This window comes from Pelophylax lessonae (genome assembly GCF_965119305.1).
Source record: "Pelophylax lessonae genome assembly, chromosome: 2".
Lineage (NCBI taxonomy): Eukaryota > Metazoa > Chordata > Amphibia > Anura > Ranidae > Pelophylax > Pelophylax lessonae.
In genome coordinates, this window is record NC_138769.1 from 404,002,552 (window position 1) to 404,029,625 (window position 27,074).

At 37.7% G+C, this 27,074-nt stretch overlaps 1 protein-coding gene across 1 annotated transcript in view; it reads right to left on the reverse strand.

Moving 5' to 3' along the window:
• The window catches only part of LOC309548130 (autism susceptibility gene 2 protein homolog), a gene marked incomplete at its 3' end in the record, with an annotated part of 1,398,280 nt that overhangs the window by 353,753 nt on the left and 1,017,453 nt on the right, over positions 1–27,074 (reverse strand). The window lies entirely within an intron of this gene.

The window sequence follows — 27,074 nt, forward strand, 5'->3', positions numbered from 1 at the left end:
TTGTTTATTAAAAGTAAGCAGCCACACTTTTTGTAGCTGCTGACTTTAATAAACAAAAAAATGACAAACTCTGTCATGGGCAACCAAAAGGCTATGTTTACCCTTGTATCATGTTACATGTTCCACCTATATTTACTTCTCCCCCAAATCTTCCCCTCCATTTGAGAGAGGACAGAGGCACCCACTGTCACAATTTGAAAGCAGCATGACTGTTCCTCCACAGAAGATGGACCTTTAGTTTCAATGGGCTGTTGACGAGCGCTCTTGTAGTCCACTGACATGTTCTCCGGCTTTTAAACAGAAAGTTCATACACAGATCCAGGCTTAATGCCAAAGGACATGTCTGCAGGAGCCCACATTGCACCCATGATCTACTGATACTGATTTTTTTTTCTATAAAGATACATGCACTTATTTGTTTTTTTCTGCAAAGGTGAACTTATCCTTTTAAAGTAGATGAAAACTCTAACTGGATCACATTTAGCACTGTGTATTATAAAAAAAAAAAAAATTCAACCACAAAATATTTGAATTTTTATAAACCACTTCACTATTTTTCATCCTTTTATCGACTCTTTCAGCCTTTGCACACCTGTCTAAATGCACTCACTTCAGTAATGCCTGCACCTCATTGCCAAATTTCCTAATGGTAACAATGGAGGAACTTGTTTGTTCAATGATAGGTATGGGTGTTTATTGTCTCCATCAAAAGTACATGTAACAGTGTGGTAACACAGCAGAACAACTAGGAAACAGAAAAAGAGCATTTTAACTCCACAACTTGAATTACTGCATAAAGCATGGTAGGATTAGCAAGTATTTTTTTTTTTTTTTTAAAAGCAGACTTAGGACACAAACAAATTCAATTACATTAAATATATGTAAAGAACTTATTTTTTTTTTCTTGGATAAAGTAGGGAATGGATACGACTCCATCAGGTTTTTTTTTTTCTCTGTCTTTGTCGTTCTAGGGAGATTTCCCTTAATATACTGTCACAGAGACACATCAGAAAGTAAAAGGAATTGCCTATAAAGTAATATCTCTTCTTAGACAGCTTAGTTACATAGTTACATAGTTAGTGAGGCTGAAAAAAGACACAAGTCCATCCAGTTCAACCTATGTGTGTGTGTTTGCTTTTAACCGTACATTGTATACCCCTGTATGTTGTGGTCTTTATGGTGTCCATCCAATAGTTTTTTGAAACTATCAATGCTCCCCGCTGATACGACTGCTTGCGGAAGAGAATTCCACATCCTTACCGCTCTTACAGTGAAGAACCCTTTACGCACTTTAAGGTTAAACCGCCTTTCCTCTAGTTTTAGTGAGTGGCCACGTGTCTTATTGTATTCCCTTACTCTAAATAGTTTGTTCCTTATGCTCGGGTCGCCAGTACAGTATTTGTACATTGATATCATATCCCCCCTCAAGCGTCTCTTCTCCAGAGAGAATAGGTTCAGTGCTTGTAGTCTTTCCTCATAGCCGATGTCCTCCATTCCCCTAATTATTTTTGTTGCCCTTCTCTGGACTTTCTCCAGTTCCAGCACATCCTTCCTGAGGACCGGTGCCCAGAACTGGACAGCATACTCAGCTGACGACTCAAAAACATTGATTTCTGTACTGAAGACAGTGATCACCAGGACCCTATGTTGAGGGTGAATCTCCTCAACAGGAGCACAGTCAGCAAAAAAAAAAAACTTGACAGGAGTTTTCACATTTCCACATTATATCCAGAAAAAAAAAAAAAAAGCTTTACATACACTTACTTGAGATTTTAGTGCTGGGTTTAAATCTGCTAGGGGTAGGTCAGTAAGCCCCTGTTCACATTGACCACAGCTTTGAAATAAAATGACTTCACCTGAAACCACACAATTTCAAAGCTGCATCAAAGTGTGACTTCGGGTGAGACTTTGAAGATATAGGTGCAGTTGCATCCAAAATCGACAAAAGTAGTGCATGTACTACTTTTTCAAATGGATGCATCGCACCGATTTGAACAGGCAATAGAATGGGACTGTCATGCTTTTTGACCTGTCAAATCGCATACCAAGTCGCTTCAATGTGAACCGGGGCTAAAGGTTCTAATTTATCGAGGTCATGATTTAGCTAGTAGTAGTTACTTACATTTTCGGTAAAGCTGAAGACAGTTCCCCTAAGCCATTTCTTTAGTTCTATTGTGTGTCAGGCACATACCCCAGCATTTCCATCTACACTGGTGGAATGTGCCAAGGCAAATGACTGATTGTCCTGGTGTAATACAGTCATCCCATACATGGCTGAAGTATTGATAAAAGATAGAAGTTTATATATTCAAAAGACACAAACCCTGAACACAAGTGAAGTAGCTTGGTATATGCAGTGCAGTGTAGTGAGAAATCTGTGCATTAGGAAGACAAAACAACTGCAAAATTCTGCAGGTTAGGAGCTATTTTCCCACAATTTAAAGTGATATTATAGGCAATGATATAAAATTATATTAAAGGCAATTGTATTTTTCTTTAAAAATAAGAAACATGTCATACTTACCTGCTCTGTGCAGCAGTTTTGCACACAGCAGCCTCAGTCCTGATCTTCTCGGGTCCCTCACTGGTGCTTCTGGCCCCTTCCTATTGCCCAGTGCCCCACAGCAAGTAGCTTGCAATGGAGGCACCCAAGCAGGCTCACTCTCAAGTCGCTGCTTTGCATGTCCATTCCTACACAGAGCTGTGGCTTGGCCCCACCCCCTCTTTCTTCTCATTGGCTCACTGGCTGCAATTGACAGCTGTGGGAGCCAATGGCTCCCACTGCTGTCTCAGCCAAAGAGAAGGGAGAGTCCCCGGAGAGCTGAGGCTCTCATGCACATTGCTGGATCATGATGGGGCTTAGATAAGTATTAAGGGGGCTGGAGGCACTGCTGCACAGAGAAGGTTTTTTACCTTTATGCATAGAATGCATGAAGGTAAAAAAAACGTGAGTCTTTAGAATCACTGTAAGAAAAAGAAACATTATTTTGAAGGCAATAAGGTGCACATTATGGGGCATGGAACTAAAACTGAATGCAAATCATACAAGATTACAGAAAATTCATATGTATGATATAAACGCATGATTTAATTGTAACTGCATCAGAAGGCTATACACGTTTCATTGAGTCATTTCCACTTCTTTAGGAGCATGTATGCAGGATGCGTATCTGTAAGAGAAGTGTAAATACCAATGTAGTCTAATAGTTCGACAATAAGAGGGGAGGGTACTGGGGGCAAGGAACACGAAACCCACCAAACTTGCCTCATTTAAAGTCCCAACCTCTCTTCAATTTTTTATTTCAGTTACAAACATTAAGGTACTGTGACAAAAACCCTTGGTCAGTCCAGGGTGGAGCCTACCAGCATATCTTTGGAAAGTGGGAGGAAGCTGGAGTACCTGGAGGAAACCCATGCAGGCACAGGGGGAACATGCAAACTCCAGGCAGGTAGCACTGTGGTTGGGATTCAAATTGACAACCCTAGTGCTGCTAGATGGAACCACTTAGCCCACTGTGCTGCCTTACCTGCTGTCTAGGTTGGGGAGGTGGGGGTCTTATAAAATAATCTGGTGGTATTGGTAGGTGTCTAGCAGTATCCAAGGTGTTAAGCATTAGTCACACCTTTTTCACCACCCAAGGCATAGATTGCCTTTTTCTGGAAACAATAGGGGCCATGTGTGTTAAAGAAAACCTGCATGCAGGCTGTGATGAAACATTTCTGCATATCTGAATAGACCCAAAGTGACCTTGCAACTAGCCAGGAGGCTATTTACCTATTTATTTGACTGTGATGAGACTTAGCCCTGCAAGGGAAACTCTTTAGCTTGTGTTTGCTGCAATGTTCATGAACAACCAAGCACAAGAGGTCCTTAAACACACTTTGGCATCTGGATTGCCTCTCTGCGAGGTCTCTGCTTGAAGCTGATTGCCCATAGCATGTTATCTCATGCATTGAATAGGTAACTCCAGTTTATGGTTAAAAAAAATAACACATAATTTGATGCCAAACTCTGTGCAGCCATTTATGATAAACAATGAGCCAATCACAAAAGACAGAATGTCTGGGAGGACCCTGTTGTTACAATTGCAGGCAGGAGAATTTTACATTTTTGGCTAGTTTTGAAAAAGTATAGTCAGAAATGAAATAAAAGCAATGATATTGGTTATATCAGTTGTCAACGCAAATGCATTTTTCTTTTCACTTTTTCCTATTTGTAATGAAACAGTGTTTTCTAATTAGAAAAACGGATATGTGTGCTCCTCTATAGTAAGATCGCCGCCATTACTCGTTAAAAAAAAAACAACAAAAATGACAAAAATCTTTCCCTTTGTTAGTAATTGCGATAACTTTTGCGCAAACCAATCAAAATACGCTTTTTGCGTTTTTTTTTTTTTACCAAACATATGTAGCATAAAATAAATTGGCCGAAAATGTTAAAAAATTTAGATTTTTACATTTTTTTGGGGAATTTCATATAAAAAATGTGAAAAATATTGTTATTTTTGCAAAATTTACGCTATTTTTTGGTTTATAGCGCATGATCAAAAAAATCGCACAGGTGATCAAATACCACCAAAAGAAAGCTCTGTTTGTGGGAAAAAAAGGACGTCAAATTAATTTAGGTACAGCGTCGCACGACCGCGCAATTGTCCGTTAAATTCACGCAGTGCCGAATCGCAAAATAGGCCCTGGTCAGGAAGGGGGTAAAATCTTCTGGGACTTAAGTGATTAAGTTCTGAGCATGGAAAAAAGCAATCCCTGTCTAGTGAACTGCAAATGCTGAGCTTTTGGAGTTTTTAAAACAAGCAGCAAGAAGAAAATTACATGGTCAAATCTCAGTATTCCTGTTAATGAAGAATTAAGACTCCCATTTACCATATTAGAAGGTTCATCAGAGGTCTCTACTTTGCCCAGCGCGTGTTTGACTGTGATGTCAATTTATCTACGTCTGAACTCAGAAGTGCGTGACAGTACATCATTCATAACTGTCACATCTACTTATCTCTCTCTTTGTCACATCACTAACCAAATTCAAGCCGAGCTTTCTGAAAGCATTTTAAATGAAAAAAAAAAAAGAACAACAGAGCCTATCCAGCTTATTAGCTCTAATCTCTGATGTGTTGAGGTTCAAGTTACAAACACACATCAGGGACAATTTATTAAAGAATTTCATCCACAATTCAAAGTTCAAAATATGTGTCATGCTCATCACAAGAATTTAATTTATGCTATAACAAGTTTTTAATGAAAGCTATGAAAGTATAATGACACGATATCGTTTGGTAGTTTAAGATGTGAATACCTGTCAATGATTATGCACAAGTGTTCCTTTTATTAAGTCAAACATTTCACTGGTCTAAATCAAAAGCAGGCAATCCGTTATAAAAGGACCTGTTGAAACTGTTAAATATGACTGGTTTACATTTGATGAAACTGTCCTTGCAAAGAAAGAACTTGTGGGGAAATTTCACATTGCAAAGGATACCCAATCATGTGTAAGAAAAAAATGTTTGCTTGCACATGATTGAATGATTGAAGTCAGCAGTGCTTCACCACATTCACTAAGCATCCAGGGAAAATTCCCTTGCGAAGTACACAGAATATTTGCCTTTAGTAAATCAACCTCATAGACTCCAAATAAGTTCTCTTTATAGATAAGTGAACTTCTTAAAGGGGTTGTAAACTCTATTCACATAAAAAAAACCTTATTTGTGCAGCAGCCCCTCTCAGCCCCCCTAATGTTTACCTGAGCCTCTTCTCGATCCAGCAATGTCGATGACTATCACAGCTTTCCAGGACTCCCCTCCTCATTGGCTAAGAGATATCAGCAATCTCATTGGCTCCTGCTGCTGAAATCAAAGTCAGTTAGCAAATGAGGAGACAGAGGGGGCGGGGCCCAACCAGCAGCTCCGTGTCTGAATGAATATACAGAGCTGTGACTCGGCTCGGGTGCCCCCCATAGCAAGGTACTTGCTGTGGGGGCACTCAACAGGAAGGAGGGGCCAGGGGAGCCTAAAAGGGACCTGAGAAGAGGAGGATCCAGGCTGCTCTGTGCATAAACAACTGCACAGAGCAGGTAATTAGAACATGTTTTTTAAATAAATACTTTTTTAACAACAAGACAACCCACCTTCTGCAACAATGCTGGAGCTGAAATGTAGGGCTCTGATGTCATGAGGGGTCTGTGGGATCAGAAGGCTCAGTGATAGGGGACTCTGTGATTGGGGGGACTCTCTGATAGAGGAGCTTGTTTGTCTGGGGGGCTCTGTGATGGTGGACTCTAATGTGATGGGGGACTCTGTGGCAACAGGGGAACTTTGTAGTGATAAGGAGGATCTGATGCACTGGAGGTACTCTGATGTGATGGGAGGACTCATGTATAGGGGTCCTCTGATGTATAAGGGTGACTCTAATGTGATCTGAGGTGGCGAAGGCTTTCATGTATAGGGGAAGGCTCTGACATGAAGGGATGACTCTAGTCGGAATGGGGTTTCTAATGTTATGCTCTAAACCATTATTATAATAAAATTAGAAGTGGTACTATTTTCCCAAGCATAAATAGATGTAAAATCAAAATCTGGACACTTGAATCTGGACGAGAGAGCTACAAGGATGGGGCATTTTAAATAACAAGCACAGCCAATTTAGAGAAAATATTATGTGTAAATCAATGTATTTGTGTCCCTCAAATATTGCTGATTATGTACTATATCTGCATTGCACCTTACCCTTTACCTTAAATCTAACTAAATGCATAAAACTATTCGAAATTCATTTGAAAACTATTTGAATTTGGAAAATTTGAATTGATTCGATAACAAACAAAAAGAATTCCAAAAATGAATTAAACGGATTACACAAATTTAATGAAACAAATTTATGCAAATATTGAATCGAAACAAAACACATTTTTTTGTTCTGCACATGTTTAAGCAGCTTATAGTTCCTTAAGACAACTCATTAGAACATGGAAGTTGGCATTGCTGGTCTTCTTAAGAAAAAGTTAGTCACCGCTTTTTTTTTTTTTTGCTGATCCTCTGAATTAAATTATTTCTCAGTCATTAACCCAAAAGAAGTATGCAGATTAGGAAAGCTAGTATAAAGTCAACACTCCTTGACTTCATAAAGTACTGAGTACAGATAACATCAGCTATGGCAGTTTTCATGCTTCTCTGATGATTGATTTAGTTTTATTTGAACTTCTAAAACACTAGATGAAATGTCACCTTATTTAGGCTGGGATGTAACAATGATCTTCCTCTCACAACAAACCATGCCATTTCTGGATCTCTACAAGCAAATACTGTCTACACACAACTTGTCTATGTTTTTTACAGATCTACCTCTACTTTTTTCTCAATCCTAAAAGGTTAACTTGACTGCACACTCCTGACTCTCATACCACTAGGTTACCAGCCTACAGTGACTAAGGCTACATTTACATGGTTGAATAGGAATAAACAGCAAATTCCTGCAGCTAGCCTCAGCCAATTGACAGGAATCACAGCCATATGCAAACCACAGAGGTCAGGAAGCCTTTTCAAATGAATGACAGGCTGATAGTCAGCTTGCTACAGCTTTCCGCATTTAGGCCTCATGCACACTGGACATTTTTACAGCTGCTGTTTTTGGCATCAGAGGTTTTTTCTGCAGCCAGTAAACTCCCCAGCATGTTTTCCTATGTGTCCATAGGCTGTTATCAGCAGTTTTTGGCAGGGGCGTTTTCTGGCTGGAAAACAACCCAGAACTAGCGGATTTTAACAGGCGTTTTCTGCTGTAAAAACACTCTAACTCTGATAAAAGCTGAAAAACACTAAAAAATGCTGAAAACGCGGCTATTCGGCATAAATCAGCATTTTTGAGCCAATACGCTTTTTTGGGAGTATAGTTTTGCTAAAAATGCTGAAAAACGCACTCTACAGATACAGCTTTCTACAGCTAATGCTTCTGTTTTTTTTTTTTATACCGTCCAGTGTGCATGAGGCCTTAATCGCACAGAATGATTACCGGCAGCTAGGGACAGATGATTGTCCTTGGGTACAATCTTTCTGGGTCAAGGTCTGCCCTTGCCACAGGAAAAAGCTCCATGTGTGACTACATGTGAAGAGCAGTGGATTGTCAGCCTGTCATTCATAAAACATAGAAGAGTGACAGTTGAAAAAAGATCATGTGGTCCATCAAGTCTGCCCCATTTTTTGGTTTGTTTGTTTAATTTATATATTTTATTTTGCTAACTTTTTTTATCTGAATATCAATGAGATCTATGTTTGTTCCATACATGTTTGAATCCACTTACCACCAACTGACACATTACCTCTGCTGGAAGTCTATTCCAAAAAATCAACTACTCTTTCTAAGATTAGTTTTGAACTTTCCTCCTGCTAGTTTGAGGTCATGTCCCCTTGTTCTTGATCTTAGTTTCATATTGAAAAAACTGCCCTCCTGAGCCCTATTCACTACCTTGATGTATTTAACCACTTCCGGACCACCCGCTGCAGTTTTAAGTCGGTACTTTGACGTTAAATACTGGTGTTATGGCAGCAGATAACTGCCATTACCCCGGTATTTTCTTACTGGGCGGGCGGTCCTCTTTCACAAAAAAAGTAGTCCCAGCGGGGGATTCACCACAGGATCATTTTTATGGGGGGCAGAAGAGGTGCCCCCCTCCCGCCGCTTTCCGGTCACTTTCCCCCGATTACCGGAGTGGTTGGTATCAGGGAAAATCCATATCCCAGGAAGGAAGTAGAGTGAGGACAAGCTGGCCCCCACTCGACTCTATGGCCTTGGAGGACCCGAGAGACGTTATACATCTCTTCCTCCCAATGACCTAAAGGGCCCATTTTTTTTTTTCATACTGAATAAATTACTTTTTTTTTTTTTTGCTTTTAAGTGTAGATGTGAGATCTGAGGTCTTTTGACCCCAGATCTCACATTAAAGAGGACCTGTTCTTCCTATTTCTATTACGAGGGATGTTTACATTCCTTGTAATAGGAACGAAAGTGATAATTTTTTTTTTTTAAAGGGACAGTGTAAAACTAAAAAATAAAAGGTAAAATAAAAAAAATTAAAAAAAATTAAAGTGCCCTGTCCCTCTGATCTTGCGCGCAGAAGCGAGTCGCACCCACATATGTAAACGGTGTTCTAACCACACATGTGAGATATTGCTGCGTTCATTAGAGCCTTAGACCTCCTCTGTAACTCCAAACTGCTAACTGTAGAAATTTTTAAAGCGTCATATGGAGATTTTAAAGTACTAATGTTTGTTGCCAATCCACAAGCGTGAGCAATTTGGAAGCATGACATGTTGGGTATCTATTTACTCGGCGTAACATTATCTTTCACATCATAGAAAAAAATTGGGCTATTTTTACTATTTTCTTATTTTTTTATTCAGAAAAGTGTATTTTTTCCAAAAAATAAATTGCATTTGTAAGACCGCTGTGCAAATACAGTGTGACATAAAGTATTGCAATGATCTCCATTTTATTCTCTAGAGTCTCTGCAAAAAAAATATATAATGTATGGGGTTTTGCTAGCAAAAAATACTAATTTAACTTGTAAGCAACAAGTGTCAGAAATAGGCCTGGTTAAATGCCCCTTGTTCCCTTCTTTCCTACTGTTCCCTTTTTACCTGCTGTTCATTCCTAATCCCCCATCTGAATGTATCCTTAGGTCGCCTAGTGAAGATGGTTTACTGGCTTACCAATATATATTAAAGTAGAACCTGTAAATAAACCACTTTACTACCTCCTAGTTTAGTATTACTGCTTCCTGGGTCAAGTGTAAATGATATTGTATTTAAAGTCCTATTGTTACTGCATACATGACTACAAGCATACCAGTGGGCTCCACCAGCTTCTGCAACCCTGTATAATATAACATTTCTGAGGTAAACCTCTATAAATATATAGGTAAGATAAATAAGTAGGACTAAATGGGTTAGGGATAAACATACAGTGCATTTTTTGGACTTTGGATGCTTAGGACCACATTCACGTCTGCAAACTTTTCTTTCTAAAACAAGCCATCTCAGTTGTTTGTTCTTACCTGTTATGTACATCCTGTTATTGATGTCCTTTTGTTATGTATTTGTTACCTACGCTTATTTTTTAAAAAACTCCAATAAAAATTTATTGAAATAAAAAAAAAAAATAAAACAAGCCATCTCCTAAATTCCTAGAGTACCAGTCAATGATATTTGTATGGGGTAAAGATAAATGATTTGAGCTTTTTTTTCCAGCCTATTACTTGCAAGTCTCTAGGTGATTTCTCTTTCCTAATGAGTCTCGGGCAAGGGCCCTACTTTGACCTCCTATAAAATAGTCTTGACTCCACACTATTAATTTAAAATTGTATCTTTTTTGTTATGTTTATATATCAGCGGGATTTAAGGGAATAAAATACAAGGAGATTTGCTTTTCTTACCATTGTTTACTGCATGCAAACCCCCAGTAAACTGTGGATTTGTATCCTGCGGAGAAAAGCTTACATCTGATTAAATAGTTTACATAAACTCAATCTATATTTTCTTCTACTGCTACATGCATTATAATCTCTCATATTATTCATGTTGATATTCCTCTGTGAACCATCAAATGTTCATTTCTCCAAAATGAATATGGAGCTCTAAGCATTAGTGGTCTTGAGAGCATAAAAAGTTTATTGCTTTGTGCTTCAAATTTTCTAGTAACTTTTGAAAGCTGAAACAAATTTTGCATTTAGATTAATGGAAGATATTTTCCATTTGAACAAGTAAGCGAGGGAACAGCAATAACAAAAAAAAAAAAAAAAATCCCCTAAGGTTAAAATGTAGTGCTTTTGATTTTTACCAGAACTGTGTTAGCTGAACAATCATTTCTCAGCATGGAAAGGTAACATAATTGGTCTATACAGTGGCAATATAGGAAACGAGTATGCTTTAGAGAAAGCTAATATGACTCTACTTAATAATTTCCGTCAAGAGTTTGAATTTGAATGTATATTTCACCCAGCTTGAGGCAAACAATTTGTACCCGTACGAATTGAGTGGAAGTTACCAGGGGGTCATGCAATTTTACTTCTTGAAGTTTTCAAAACTGTGAAACACTAAAGGCATATTCACTTACATTGTTCGACTAGTAATTTGATCCAATTGGGCATCAATTCTATTTCTTTGTCATTTTTTTCTCACTCTATTATATTGCAGCAGGAATTGTCAGAATATGTGATGATGGAAAATACTTTTTTCTGCACAAGGAAAGCTGAATGGATTTTCATGCTGAATTCAAATCTGCCACACACATCCAAAGCATTTTTATGAGTTAGAATTGTAACATTAACCCTTAAAAATAAAAAAAATAAAAAATTACTACACGGTAAAGAACAACTTCACTCTTAGTGAAGTTGTTTATATAGCATCCCCCCCTCCCCCAAACACAGTGTGCCTAGTAGTTTTAAATACCCACCTTCAATCCTGCTTGCTAGAGATATTCACAGTGTGGCCTTGCCATGCTTTTGTTGAAATATTGTGTTGGCCAGGCTGTGTGCCAACTGCACAGGCATGCCACTTGCCCTATTCATGCCTTTGGATGAGTCTGTACTCCTATTAATGACTTTGTCTCCCATAGGTAAAGCCCCATCAATAGGAATACGTATTGAAAACACAAAGTAAAATTGTCTTTTAGCCACCATGGGATGCACATTCTAATGAGCAGTGCATGACTATCTCCAGCTATCTTAGACTAAGTTTACATAGACTTGCAACTATGCATCTGTGTTATTTTGTTTTCAATATAAGGCCTATTCATAGCATTGCAAGCCTATAGGGCATATACATTCTCCCTTCCTTAGCTTCATACATTACATAGTATACATCAGGCCATATGTCCATAGCACTCAGCAAACCCTATCAGCACCTCTGTTACCACCTAAATGCATTAATACCTTTCACTTTCAGGGGAATGCTTTATTTTATGTAGATCTGATAGTAATTGCTCTATTTGTGGTGGTGATATTAGTAGAGGGTGAGGTGGTAGTTCACCCTACCTCCTGCTACGATTTTGCAAAGGGCTTTTTTTTACCAATGTGTGTCAGTTATATGCAGTACAGCCTTCATGTTATCAAAATGTGTGGCAATACAGCATACACACATTGGTTTATTGTGATGTAATTCATTTTTTCAGTGCACCACAGTGCAGGATATTGACTTTGCTTGGAATAAATGCAGTATTTCCTATTTTTTTGTGCTGAAGTGCTTTACAACCATTTCTTTTTGTGGGCCCATCTACACTTGATCATAATGCTCCACAGTAAGTTTTTGTACGTTGAGATGCATTACACTGCACTACATTAGGCAGCCCATTCAAAATCAATGAGCTATGAAGCACCTACCTCAGTGCACAAAATTTTAGGGGATGCTGACATTTTTTGCAGTACACCGTAACTGTTCCTAAAGGTCTACATGTTACTGTATGGCCAGCCTTTCATTTACTATTTCATCAACATGTTTCTTTGTGTGTTTGTTGGGTATATAAAAGGGGGAGATCAACTAGAAAAATGTGCCAGTGGAGGGTATCATCCCTATAGTAAATAAATTACAGCAAAAGGTAAGTAGTGAGATTTTAAATGCACCTCCAGTGATCACACAAGTACACTTAAATAGGAAGAAATATGTGCAAAATCTTTATTTTAAAGATTACCCTAGTTCCTCATCTCGACAAACAGCCATACATGTTTGTAGTGGATAATGTTTTGCTGGTATCAGTATGCAAGCCATGATACGTGTTTTTAAATATTATATTGTTTAAAAAAAGATTTTGTACATATTTTTTCTTACATAAATGTACTTGTGTGATCACTGGAGGGACATTTAAAATCCCACTACCTACCTTTTGTTGCAATAATTTACCATACCAGTTTCAGCAAAAACATTTGAATGCTGTTTGTTTTTAAAGAACATGCATCATGGTTAAATGTAATCTTTTATTTAATTTTATGTTATCTTTTATCTATTTAATCTTGTTAAATATGTGCTCCTGCCTATTTGGTTACTTGTCCTTCTATCAACAGGCAAGACTTTCTACCATGTTACATTATTTTCCAGTTATCATTCTCTTTTTTTCTCTACTACTTTTCCATGGAGAGTGAAACTCTTTTACTTGCCATCTAAAGTGACAATGATATTCATGCCTAGGGTCACAATGAGCTGAAGCTGGAATAAATCCTGTACAATACCCCTAGTGTCACTGTTGTTTTATATGGCAAAAGAAGTTCAGATAGTTCAGTGACACTTTTGACAAGATTTATTTATATGATGTTACAGTTTAAGCTGCCTTGGTATTCCGTTCTTTATAGCTATAGCTCTAACACACATTGTTAAGGCTCTGAGGCTAAGTAAATATGAAGTTTTCTAACTTTGTCCAGCTGCTCTCAACACATATGATTTTATTGTCATAGCACTACTGCCATCTTCTTGCTTTAGATATAGAAAAGGAGTACAGAGAAGTATCCTTTTTACAAGTCAAAGAAAGCTTTGGCATTTTGCAGGCATTGTGATATCATTCTAACATTGGCCTTGTATAAGGGCTCCTTCTTTTATAATATGCAACTACCCAGACATTAAAAACATCCACTCAAAGTTTTGCACATGTTGGACAATCTCCCAAAAAAGCCTTTTACACGAGCAGAGAACAATACAAACTGGAAAATCTTAACAAGCTGGTCTTCTTGTGAAAATATTTCAGCACCATGGTCAATGATATGGTTCAACGACTGCTTTATGATTGTCAACTTTAAATATGGCTGAAAAGGAAGTGTCATGTTAAAACTAAGGACAGAGACTGTTTATTTTTTTATTTATTTATTTTTTTACTGACTTTGTACTTTGTACTTCAACATCAGACAGTGTAACTACCACCAGCTTGGGTTCACAACTGCAATACAGTAACAGTTGGTCTAAGAAATACATCAAAGGTCAGAGGGCATCACTATCTCCCTGAAACCAACATAACAAGAAGAGATGCTGTGTTTTGTCTGATGCAATAGAGGGAGCATACATAAAACAAGTAAACTACAGAGAGAACATTCATAAAACTATTGCATTTTTCGTGGAACCCTGACAGCACCTTTTTGTGAACATCCCTTCTGCATCAACCACCAAGCGATAGCATATGTCATAGAAACTTAGCAAGTAGGAGAAAAGGTAGTGTCTGTAGAAACTTATAACTGGCTTTCAGATAAGCCTAATTCTCATAGAAAAATGACAAAAATAAATAGTTGTACAATTAGCTACGCCGGATCAGCAGAGCTTCAGTAGTCATACAAATATCAATTCATGAATTCATGACACAAATTCTTGAAAATATAATGTAATAAGTACCCTGCCTCAGATCCTTTTATGCTTTTAAAATTTTTTTTAGACACTATGACACAAAATCATACCTGGAAAATAATCACTTGTTGTCTACATAAAGATTGTAGGCAGATAGCTTTCTCTCTAAGGAACAGTTTAAAGCAAGTGATCATTTAAGTGATATGTATTTTTATTATTTCCTCTGTGCAGCAAGGTTTATTAGGATGCAAAAAAAAAAAAAAAAAGAGCTAAATGTTAAAGATATTTTCCTGGCATATAGTATATTAGGGTTGATTTTAACCCAAACCCAGCCTGTTGGGAGTAACACTTAATGACATGGCAGATACCTAGCCAGCTTCTGTTAGTAAACCAGCCAGTGGGGATCCTGAATGATGTTATAATTAGTCAATAGCATCTGTATTTTTTTTATGAATTAGTAACAAGGGTCAATATGCATGTAGGTGGGTGGGGGCCTCAAAATATTGGCCTGCTAGTTTAGAAGTGGTGAATTGCATACTCACTGCCACCCTTCCAGGCCACATGTCTTGATGAAGGTCTTTTATTACTCTTTGAGGGGCCTATTTCATTTTTTTTCTTTAAGGGGCCAGTACACCAAGTAAAAAAAAAAATTGAAATGGTGTCTTGTCTCTTTAGAGATTCATGCAGCTTGGATGGCCAGAAAAATGGGGCAGTAAGTGTACAGCTTCCTCCTCCTGAATCATACCAGGTATTTGTAAACAAGCTGTTGGGGATCTTGAGTGGTGGCATTGACCAAATATGGTTATGACCATATTTGGTCAATGATGTCACCCAGGATCCCTAGGCATTTTGTTTGCAGTGGTGGTAGTACTACTGCTGTGGAAAAATGTCACATCCTAGGCCAGCTTCAGCTTGTAATATACAGTATATAGAATGTAAACTGTCATATTTGATCAATGATGTCTCTCTGAACACCAGGCCCTTTGTTTACAAACTGAAGCTGGGGGAAAAAGGCATTTAGAAGTGGTAGTACTACTGCCCCTAAATGGCAAATGCCCTGTTGTTTTTTTTTGAAAACCTAAATCTAGAAAGGGGATTTGCTGCTGCTGTTTGTAAACCATGTAGCTTTTAAAGTCATACTGCATCCGCAATTTCATGTGCAGATTTAAGGCATCTCTAAAACATGTAATTATAACAACTTATGTATTTTTAATATTGCCCTTTAGGTCACATTCCAAAGGCCCTCTGCCCATAGAATAATGCTACTTACAAGTATTGGTACATGTCCCCCCATGGCAGCGCCCAAGCGCTCATGTTTTTTTTTTTTTTAAATAAATGCTAACTAGAAAAATAGTGAGATATGGCTCACATAGACTTCAATCAGGTTCAGTGCTATGATCTGTATTCATGAAATTCCCACTGGTTTCTGCAAACATGCAGCAGACCAAACTTGCTAGATTCACTCAGCACTATTGTACGTACAAGTAAATAATTTCATCAGTATTTGTATGCATATGTTCTTTTTTTTCAGCTAACACTGAATCAGAGATGGCATAAGAAGCAAAGCCTCTAGCACAGTAACACTGGCATTGTAAACTTCATTGTAAAAATGTGCCATGCACTGACTCTGCATGACATTTGCAAGCCATGTAACCCATAGTCTCTCAGTGCTCCCATCGACTGCATTAGCATCTAATACACAACCTTCCTTGACCTTTGAGGTTGTTATTGGTTAATGTAACTACACTATCAACATTGTCAAGCATTTTCACAATGGCGTCGCCTCTCAGGCAATGTTAGGCTGCAGCCAACAAATTGTAAATAACTGATGCTGACAACACATTACAGCCTTGCCATAACCAATCACTGTCTCTGCAGGGCAAAATGGCAGCTAAATTACAAGAGTGTGTGTAACAACATGTCTCCTAAATTGCCTCTGCTGCCTAGGCAACTAAAAAAAAGTAATGATGTATGTATAAAAGAAATAAAACCTCAACAGTTAACATCTCATCAGAATGCAAACTTTCAGAGCCATTAAAGCAGAACTTAAAAAAAATATATATATATATATATATATATATATATATATATATATATATATATATATACACACACACACACTGTATATCTTTGTTGGTGCTATCAGATTGAGATGTACGTTTCTATTTTAATGCTTATTATGAAATTAAATGTATTTCCATAATGATTTATGGACCTATAACAATGTGTAAAGCTCTATAAAACAACTTAATGAATAATTAGGACATCAGATTAATGCAAATAACCTGTATAAATAAAGTGTATCATGCTTCACTAATGGCAAGGCAAGCCTGCTCATCCTTGCCAGCTCTGTATACTTTAAAAGGATAAGTTCACTTTTTCTTTTCTAAATTCCAGCTCCCCTATATACCAATATAGAATTAATGTGCTTCTTTTGCAATATGAGAATGCTTTCCATTTACTTACTTCACTGTCTTTATGGATGTTTCAAAACACTTCTTAATTACTTCGATATTACTTCCTAGATAGACTTTAGGTCATGACACAGAAAGGAGTTGACAAGCTTAGGGTAGATGATGCAGGGTGTGTGCCAATGAGATCAGCTGGTCAACTCCTTCCTGTGTCATGACCTAAAATCTGTCCAGGAAATAAGGCAGAAGTAATGGATACATGTTTTGAAGCATCCATAATGACAGCGAGGTAAGCATGTATAGAATAAATGGCAAGCTGTTTTATTTTTGCAAAAGAAGAACAATAATGCTATATTGGTACATAGGGGAGCTAGAAGTTAGAAAAAAAAAAAGGTGAACCTATACTTAAAGTTCGAAGGTGGTATCACTGAATGTAAAAGAAAAAAACAAATAGAGTGCTGAAGAGCACAGATAAATCACCTTTTAATTAATAGAATCAGGATAACAATACACTTACAAACTGATCACCTGACCAGACATATCACCATGCAAAGTAACTCCCATCAGTCATTGGGTTAAATAAACAGGTGAATGTACAGGTTTATCTTTCAATGAAAAGCTGTCAGATGAAGAAGTAAGAGATAGAAACACTGTAGAGTACACTGAATCAACCACAGTAATGGAGGTACTATTAGGCCAGGCTACGATCTTAGTTCCCACTTACAGCTTTACATTTCTCAACAAGTTGTGGTGATTCTTTCCCTGGTTGATTCAGTGTCCACCACAGTCCACACCTGGTGATGTGACCCAATGGCTGATGAGAGTTTTTTTGGATGGTGATGTGTTATAATCAAGCTATCACTTTGTAATTGCATTTGTTCCCACGTTTTATTTACTAAAAGGTGATTTACCTGCACCAGTAAGTGCATTCGGTTTTCTTTTTCTAATGCAAAAAATCTTACCAATATACTGTGTGTTATTGTTTAAAAAAACATTATTTCTATGAATACATGTATATGATGGAAGCCATATTTGCTCATTACATATACAAGCCATGCTTTTTACTTTGTGGTTTTACACAAATATTGTGCTTTACCACTTACATCATAAATTACTTTATGATAAACACTTAACTAATAACTCAACTTTTACTCAAAATCACATTGTACTTTTCCTTTAAGATATACAGAACCTTGTGGCAACAACAAAGACCTAATTAGTATTAGGCCAGCAGAAATTTTGCAACTGATGAATGCAGATTTGACTAAAATAAAATGGTATGTCTTTGTGCTACTTTCAAATAAATAAATTCAATAGCTGCTGTTTTGCCGAGCACAACGCCTAATAGGCATTATATTAAAGTCCCTTAAGAATGTTTTATCAAATGGATATACCCTCAGGACACCAACACAATGATAAAGTATAAGTTCACCTTTAGTAACATGGTACACCCATATTTAGAGTGTAAAATGTAACATGTTACTAAAGCAGCAGCCCCCCCCCCCCGATCCCCCACTGTGACAATGGCCGGGGGGATCCTCTTCCCACAACCACTGTCATAATTTGCACGACTGTGCAAGGCTCTGCTTACACAGCTGCATCATTCATTCTCAGAATTATGTGAATGAATGTACTGCATGTCCCATCTTCCACTGCCGCAGATGGCTTGTAGTTCTCAAACTGTGAGGGCGCTGATAAGCGCACTTGAAGTTCATTGATTCTTGCTATTATTCAGTAACTATCTGCCTGAATGGAGGTATGGCCAGACAGCTGTACTGAGCGCAGGAGCCTCACATCTCCTGATTGTGGCTGCAATATATTTCAGGCTCCATTGTAATAAAAATATTCAATGCACATTTTTTTCTTACCTGCCAAATCATGTGCATTTATTTATTTATTTTACAAAAGGGGAATTTCGCTTTTAAATGTTATTGGGTTTATTTATTTTTTTTTAACACATAGACACCATCCTAGCTCTATGGTCACAGTTTCCATCATTTGATTACATGAGCTGCATTAGCCTCTATTTAGTGAGAGACATAACCTGATGTTGGTTTATCTGGAAGTTACTGATGATTGCACATTTGACACTTCATAACTATAATTTCTTTCTCTCTGTATGTAATGCAGTTTAACCACTTTCATTTTCTGTATGTTTAATTAAATGGAATACCAAAATATATACTCATTAATTTCCAAATATGCTCTGCAGAAACATAAATGAAGAACAGGGCAATCAGGGAATGCAACCACAAAGGCTACCAAACTCCTCTTGTGGGACACATACCTTATTATGCAGAGCTCATTATCATCACTCTAGTGTAGAAGAGAAACACCTAGAGAGCACATCATTAGCTTCCTACACATTCATTACTCTGCAAATGGAAAAGCTATTACAAAGCCATGGGGATACAAATATCAGATCTATGTGTTTGGCTAGCACAAATACATATAAAACTTGTAGAAAACCACCAAACAATGCTGATGAGTACAGCAATATAAAAAAAAAACTGGTGTGTAAATAAAACAATATGTACCCGTTAGCATTAAAAACATTTTAAAAATAACTAAATTAAGCAAACATTTAAACAAGAACTCTCATTTTATTTTTTCTGTGTTCTGTCTCCAGGGAACAAAGCACATGTAGTACTATATTGCATGTTCCTAGGTGCTTTGTAAGCCTAGCTCTGAGGTCGGAAGGGGCGCACTCACTTTTCCCACCCCCACTTCCCCTGTGACTGTCGAACAACACAAATAGCAAAGAGATCAAGATAAGAAGACATGGCTGCATATCACTGGAGTTCCAAATGCCTTTATTGAGATATCCAAGGCGGCACAACAAAACACCAACCAGTCCAGGTAGACCCGTTTCACACAGTGCAACTGTGCTTAATCATTAATGATTCAGCACAGTTACACTGTGTGAAACACATCTACCTGGACTGGTTGGTGTTTTGTTGTGCCACCCTGGGTATCTCAATAAAGGCATTTGGAACTCCAGTGATGTGCGGCCGTTTTCTTCTTATCTTGGTATTATTCACTGAGGCGATCCGGGGCTGGTACTCATGTTGAGGTTCCATCAGACTCACTCATCTCACTTGGAGCAGCAGATCTTGCTTACCTTCATTTAGCAAAGAGATGGCTGTTTGATAACCAGTTCTTCTTTTGGCTTCAAGTACTTGCCCGAGACATGCAGCGGCAAGAAAAATACAGGAGAAGAAGCTGAGATGTCTCCCTCCCTCTGCATTCCACTTGCCACCTCTTGTCTCAAAAAAGTACATGTAGCTGAGTCAAGCTTGGGTTATCAATCAGCCATCTCCTCACTAGCTACTTTGTCACATGGCTGGTAAAGCAGGGATTCCCTATGTGACCTTACTGCTCGGCTTACAAAGCATGTAGGACAAAGAACAAAGTGAAAGTTCTTCAATAAGCCATGGCAAGAAGAGATTTAATAAATACAGAAATTTAAAAAATGTACTGAAAAGTGTACAGTCATAATACATGTAAAATGCACATGGAAATGTGCATTAAAAAGGTGCATATTTTTAGACACATAGATGTGAATAGCTCTACCATTAGAAATCAAAGAAATAGTGTTTAAATTGGAGCTTTCATTTAAAAAAATACAGAAATGTCTTTCTCTAGGTACTTTACTATTGTAGTGAACAAGTATTAAACCTGAATTCTCTACTTGTGATCAAAGGTATACCTTGGAACCTTATAATCCGAGAATAAATGAATGTATCATTACAGCCTGCTTCTTACAGGCAACTTCAGCAAAAATTCCATCAACACTATAGCTATTTGGCTTATATAGTCTGTAAATATTCTATAATTATGTTAATATTATGTCAGTATTTTGACAACTTAATTTACTGTTATTTATAGAATAGATACCAAAATGTATGTGATGTTTCACTACATTCCAATATAGAAGTTAAAATAACAATATATTACCATTATTATTTACAAAGCAGCAAAGGCTTTACAATCTTCAGAAATCTCAAACAACATAAATGTGTAATATATAGGAAATCCATGCCTGTAGGAAAATTACAGATACATTTTATTGATCTGCTAGGAGTGCATGAAATTCTGATATATTTTATATATATTATACTGTAAGTTACTGCTCTTACACTTCAGAACTGCTTTATGTTCTTATTGATAAAAGTCCGCTTTTGCACACTCTGGATATATGTATAATCATTTTATTCAATCAACAAACATTCCCTAACCTGCTCATAGTTTTGGAATAAGATAAAGAACAAAAAATATATAACTACTGTGTAATATTGCCAAGCAAGAAACAGAACCTGAGTATGTAATGAGCAAGTATAACTGCCTTCATGTGCATGTAACATTTCAAACTATACATAAAAACAAGGTTTTGTAAAATCTTAGCACCTTGGGCAAAATGATAGATCATGGGGCGTCAAAATCTTGATTGAACCCCTCTCTATTTACCATTGACCCTCTCATCGGTGACCCTACTCTACTATAAAGCATCTATCAGTGTCCATGTACTAACTGCATTGACAGCTTACAATACCTGTGATTGATCAATTTACCCAACAGCACATCTTGCACAGTCTCAGTCTAGTGTATTTTTCTTATCTTTTTTGTTAAAATAAATCTGGATGTGGTGGTGTGACATTCAAGATGTGTTACAGTCGAGTGAATGGCACACCATTGACATGAATATACTGTAAAAGCAAAAGGGAGGCCTGACCAGGCCCATCTGCCCACAGGTTCTACATGAGCTATTACAATTAAAGGTATACCCCTTATTAATGAATATAATTTACCTTTAGGGGCCATTCATATTTGTGTTTTGCCACAATGTGCAGATTAATGTGCTTTTCCACAGTGCATGTCAGCACATCTGCTCTACGTGTGGTGTTTTGTGATGCTATTCATTGCCAAAGGCTCCACAACACATTGTACAGTAGAGTGCAATCCACTGCAGCATATCACAATACACATACCTTCATAAACACACAAGTATGCCCATAAATAAATATAATCCAGATAAGGAGTAAAGAGGTCAAGAAGATAAGAATGATCATAAATGTATTTGATAATGATTCAGAACACCCCGATTAACATTCATTTCTAAATTCCTCTTAAGAACCAAGACATCGATGTCCTCCACAGAGTGGCTTGGTTGTGGGAGGTTTTATCCCACAGGTGTACAATATTTGCATATGTTCTTTGTACTGTTATTGTCCATGTAAATTATTTTGTTATAATCTTTGTCCTATTTCACTAATTTAACAACTAATGGCAATTATTACAGTGTATTCAATATACATTACTAGAAGTTATATAAACCTAGAACATTAATAGAAATGGGCCAAACACCCCCCGATTCGGTTTGCAGCAGAACTCTTGCACATAGCAAAAATTTGGACCCGAACTCCGAATCCCAAAGAAGTCTATGGGACCTGATCTTGAAAAATGAAAAGTCCCCATTTTGAAGGCTTATACTGTATGCAAGTTATTGGCCATTAAAGGGTATGGGGACCCAGGTACTGCCCTGGGGGACACGTACCAATGCAAATTGGCTGCCTTTAAAGTGGCGCATCTGTACTGTGTATAGAATCTCCTGCAGCAAAACTGACATTTATAAAGGAAAAAAAATGAGATTTAAATTGCCAGCAATACAATACCATTGTGGGCAATAGAAAAATGTGAAAGAAACAGCGTGGGGGTCCCCCCAATCCCTACCAGGCCCTTCAGGTTTGGTATAGATTTTAAGAGGAGCCACACGTCAAAATTAAAAAAAAGAAAATCGGCATGGGGTCCCCCCAAAATCCATACCAGACACTTATCTGAGCATGCATGGGACCACATGCAGTTTTTTTTACCGAAAGGGCCTGGTATGGATTGGGAGGGACCCCCAAACCACTTTTTTCACATTTTTCTATTGCCAGCAAGGGTATTGTATTAACAGCATTTGAAATGTTTTTTTTCTTTGTTTTTCTTTAGAAACGTCAGTTTTACTGGTACAGATGTGCCACTTTACAGGCAGACAAGGGGACCCCCCAGGCACTATATTTAAAGGAATTTTTCACTTTTATTGTTTAATTTTTAAGCATCATTAAAGTCACTGCTCCTTTAAAAATTATATTTTAACAAAAAGCATTTTTGCATTGATAGTATTAAAACTGAAAAAGTAGTTACAATTTTTTTTAAAAAAAATGACGTGCTCCCCCCCCCCCCCGCATACCAGGCCCTTTAGATCTGGTAAGGATTTTAAGGGGAACCACACGGCAAAATAAAAGAAAACGATTTGGGGTCTCCCCAAAATCTATGAAAGACCATTATCCGAGCATGCAGTCTGGCAGGCCAGGAAAGGGAGACGACAAACGAGCACCCTCCCTCCTGAATCATACCAAGCCACATGCCCTCAACATGGGGGTGTCATTTGGGGCAGTGAGGCTCTGTCCCCCCACCCAAAAGCCCCTTGCCCCCATGTTTATGGGCCTCTTCCCGACAACCCTGGGAGGTGGTTGTGGGGGTCTGCGAAAGGGGACTCATGGGAATACGGAAATCCCCTTTGACAAGGAGGCCCCCAAATCTCACCCCCCATGTGAATGAGTAGGGGTACATTGTACCCTTACTCATTTACCAAAAAAATTGTCAATAAGAAAAAACAAACATTGTTTTTTAATTTTTAATAAAGTAATTGTCAAAAACGATGTCCCCCGATGTAGATCCCACATTAATCATGATTCCACCACAACCGCCACTGCCGGACCTGCAAAAAGGAAAACAAAATGAAGGCTAAACATCTACTGCAGGCTCTGCCCTTTGACAGTTCTTATATAGGTAAGGGGTGGGGCCACATGGAGATTTTGCCTGGTGGCACCACCCCATTGTGATGTCACGGACCCAGCATGCACTGGTCAGTGATGTTACAATGGGGCGGTGCCACCAGGTGATGTGACCAGGTGGCCCTATATAAGAACTTTTTTCTGTTTTTGGGTCCGGCAGTGGTGGCGTGATTGATGATGGATCTACATCAGGGGTAATTTATTTTACTTATTTAATAAAGCAATTGTCAAAAGCAGTGTTTTTTTATAATTACACTTTTAGTGGTGAATGAGTAAGGGTAGGGTGGGATTTAGATTTACAGCCCCCTTGTTAACCACTTCTGGACTGGAAGATTTCCTTCTTAATGACCAGGCCATTTTTTGCGATTTGGCACTGCGTTACTTTAACTGACAATTGCGTGGTTATACAATGCTGTACCCAAATAAAATTGATGTTCTTTTTTTCCCACAAATAGAGATTTCTTTAGTGGTATTTGATCACCTCTGCGATTTTTATTTTTTGCACTATAAGCAAAAAAGAGCGATGATTGTTAAAAAAAAACAATATTTTTCATTTTCTGCTATATAACATTCGCAAAAAAAAAAAATAAAAATAAAATCAAATTGTTTCAGAATTTTAGGCCAATCTGTATTCTGCTATTTGTTTGGTAAAAAAAATCCCAATAAGCGTATTTTGATTGGTTTGTGTAAAGTTATCCAACCAGCAGTTTGTTAGCATGATACAGGAAGAGGGTCTATTTCTGCCCAGAAGGGTTTAATGTTGGGACAGTCCCAGCAAATGTGTAGAAACATTCCCCTCTGTCCTCATCCTCTCCAGAAAATGTGCAGATGCAGAAGGGTATATCCGGGACAATTTATCTGGGACCCTATACCAACGTGCCAGAAATGTGAAACAAGACTCCTGTTTCTGGGAGCAAATGGAAGACGTATGAGCTAGTCTGATGACCTAATCAATCATGTCTGTGGGGAAATGACAACTCAGCTTGTTCTCCCACTCACTAATATATTAAGGGGTCATCTGAGATAAAAGGTCCAACAAAAGCTTATATAGTTTGGACAGAAGTCTGGTCGGGCTATCAGTTGTGATACATAAAGTTTCAAATGGTGTCAGGGAAATCTTTTGGCCCTAGGGGCTAAAACACGCCAATTGTTCTCCAGGAGCAAACCAGGGGATCCATGTTATATTTTCTGGTTCAATTTTTTTTATTACAAATATGAAAAAAAAACTTGCAGTAATACAAATTATGGTATATTTTAAACTAATTCTGTCACTACAATATAACAAAAACTGCTTTTAAGCAGAAAGTGCAAGCACTTAAACTTACTGCATACATGTAACAGTCTTCATGTATCTGTTGTTTTGCTAATGTTAAGCTTGCCTATTCCCATCAGCCTTCCTGGTACATAGGAATGTGTAGGAGACAGGAAGAGCCAGTTTGATGAACCAAAAACCAGACCAGCCCTTGGGTGAAACAGCAGGGATTTAGAGGCAATATAGGTATGTTGTACCTGTTGTTGTCTGTGCTTTATGTCACACAGCAGTTTATTTTTTTATTATAGTACCAGAATTGCTTTAGGCATTAACTACTAAAAGATATTGTCAGCAGGTGTCACACAGACAGACAGAGGGAGGGTTGCTAGGCTTGAAGTCTGAGTAAGTCTCTATTCATTTATATTCCATTTTTTTGCGTCAATCTGAATGATTTGCCATTTATTTTCTATTTTTCTTGGTACAATTACCTAAGAAATGTTTAAGTTTTAACTCTAGTTTGTAAAAGCAGCAAGCAGCAATGTTTATGCACATTTAAGATTCCATGCTTTACAGAGAACACTAAAAATTGTTATTTCTATTTTGACAAAGAAAAATTCAGTCAAAGCCCAATTAAACTTTCAGTTCATAATCAGCAAAATGCAGTCCAGGTTCATCAGAACAAAAGGTTTACAAAGTCCTCCTAATGTTGATTTCTTTTACAAAGCAGCCACAGCCTGAGTAGAAATGCCTGTCATCAGCCAACAGCGAAGGGCCCTGTCATCAGCCAACAGTCGGAGCAAGAGCTCTTGAATAAGCAGTTAGTATGAGGTTTTCTAATTGCAGAGCTATAGTACAGATTTAGCAGAGGGTGTGCTGGACCTTTGCAGAGAGTCTACTTCTATGCAGAAAGCAAGGACCCTCTTCCATGGCAGATGGGCCAGGGACAGTTTTTTTTTTACTTAAGCTGTGGCTGCTTTCTAAAGAAAACCAACTGTAAAGCTTTGCACACCTTTTGTTTGCATCTGCAATGCATTTAGCTCATTTTAGCTGAGATTAAATTTGAACTTTGAAAGGAAAGCAAGAAAAAAAAATATACATCTGTAAAACATTGTTAGCATTATATATATGTATATAATAGTATATAGTGTACCCCTGATGATGTCACATGTGACAAAACACGTTGGATGGAGCCAACCAACTGAAGCCATTTTACTAGTGGGAAAGATCGGAGCTTACTTTGCTTTGAGTGAATGTTTACACTACCACAATTGTAAGTGAAACTCTTAATAAACAAATGTGTTTTAAATTGATTTACACTAGGGGGAGCATTTTCTTTTTTTTTTTGGCAATGCTGACACGTGGAGCTCCAGTGTCTAGCGTATGCAGTGACATATTGAGGTGCACATTACTCTGCTGTATTGAAGTGAATAAACCAGAGGTCCTATAAAGCCAATTCATATTCACAAATGCCTTTCATGACTTCTCTTTAAGGAGGGTCAACACTGCCTGGTAAGCCCCCATTTTACCTCCACTGTGGTGACCCTTTGGGATTTTGAAATCTGTTCCTTCTGAGATAACCTCTTTTTTTGCGCTAAAAGATCACCAGTCACTTGGGACTTTCTTTTTGTATGGGACTTTTCTAATCCTGCTTTTGCATGGGACATTATTCATTGTGACCTATATTTGTTTTCACATTTTATATGGATTTACTGTAATGCACTATATGTGATATATAATAAGCGCTGCACTTATTCTATATATATATATATATATATATATATATCCAGAGAATTATTTTTTTTCCTATCTTCTGGATAAGCTGGTCTTGAACCGTGAGATGTGCCTTTAAAGAAAAATGCCTGGTTTTATAACTAGAGCATCTTCTGCATCGCATTTGCTTAAAAAAATCTAAAAGTTTTTCACAACTGGCAACATCACGCTTTAAAATGATGGATTGTTTCCTGCAACCCTTAAATTAACATTATAAAGCCTTGACCTTGTGTGCATTAAGTATTCCCCCAAGATCTTGAGGAATATTTTACGAGTTGTTTCATTTTGCTGTCTTGCTTCTGATTACCTTTGGGGCTTATTAAGAAATCCACTAGTTTTGTCTTGAGGGCACAAGAGAGAAGCAGAACGCCAACCAAGGTTTGGAGATATTGATGGTATAAGATGAAAGTGATTTATTTACAGAAAACAGATTTGGAAAAAGAAAAGGCTGCAATTACTTTACGCATGGAATTATTAAAGCATTGCAGAT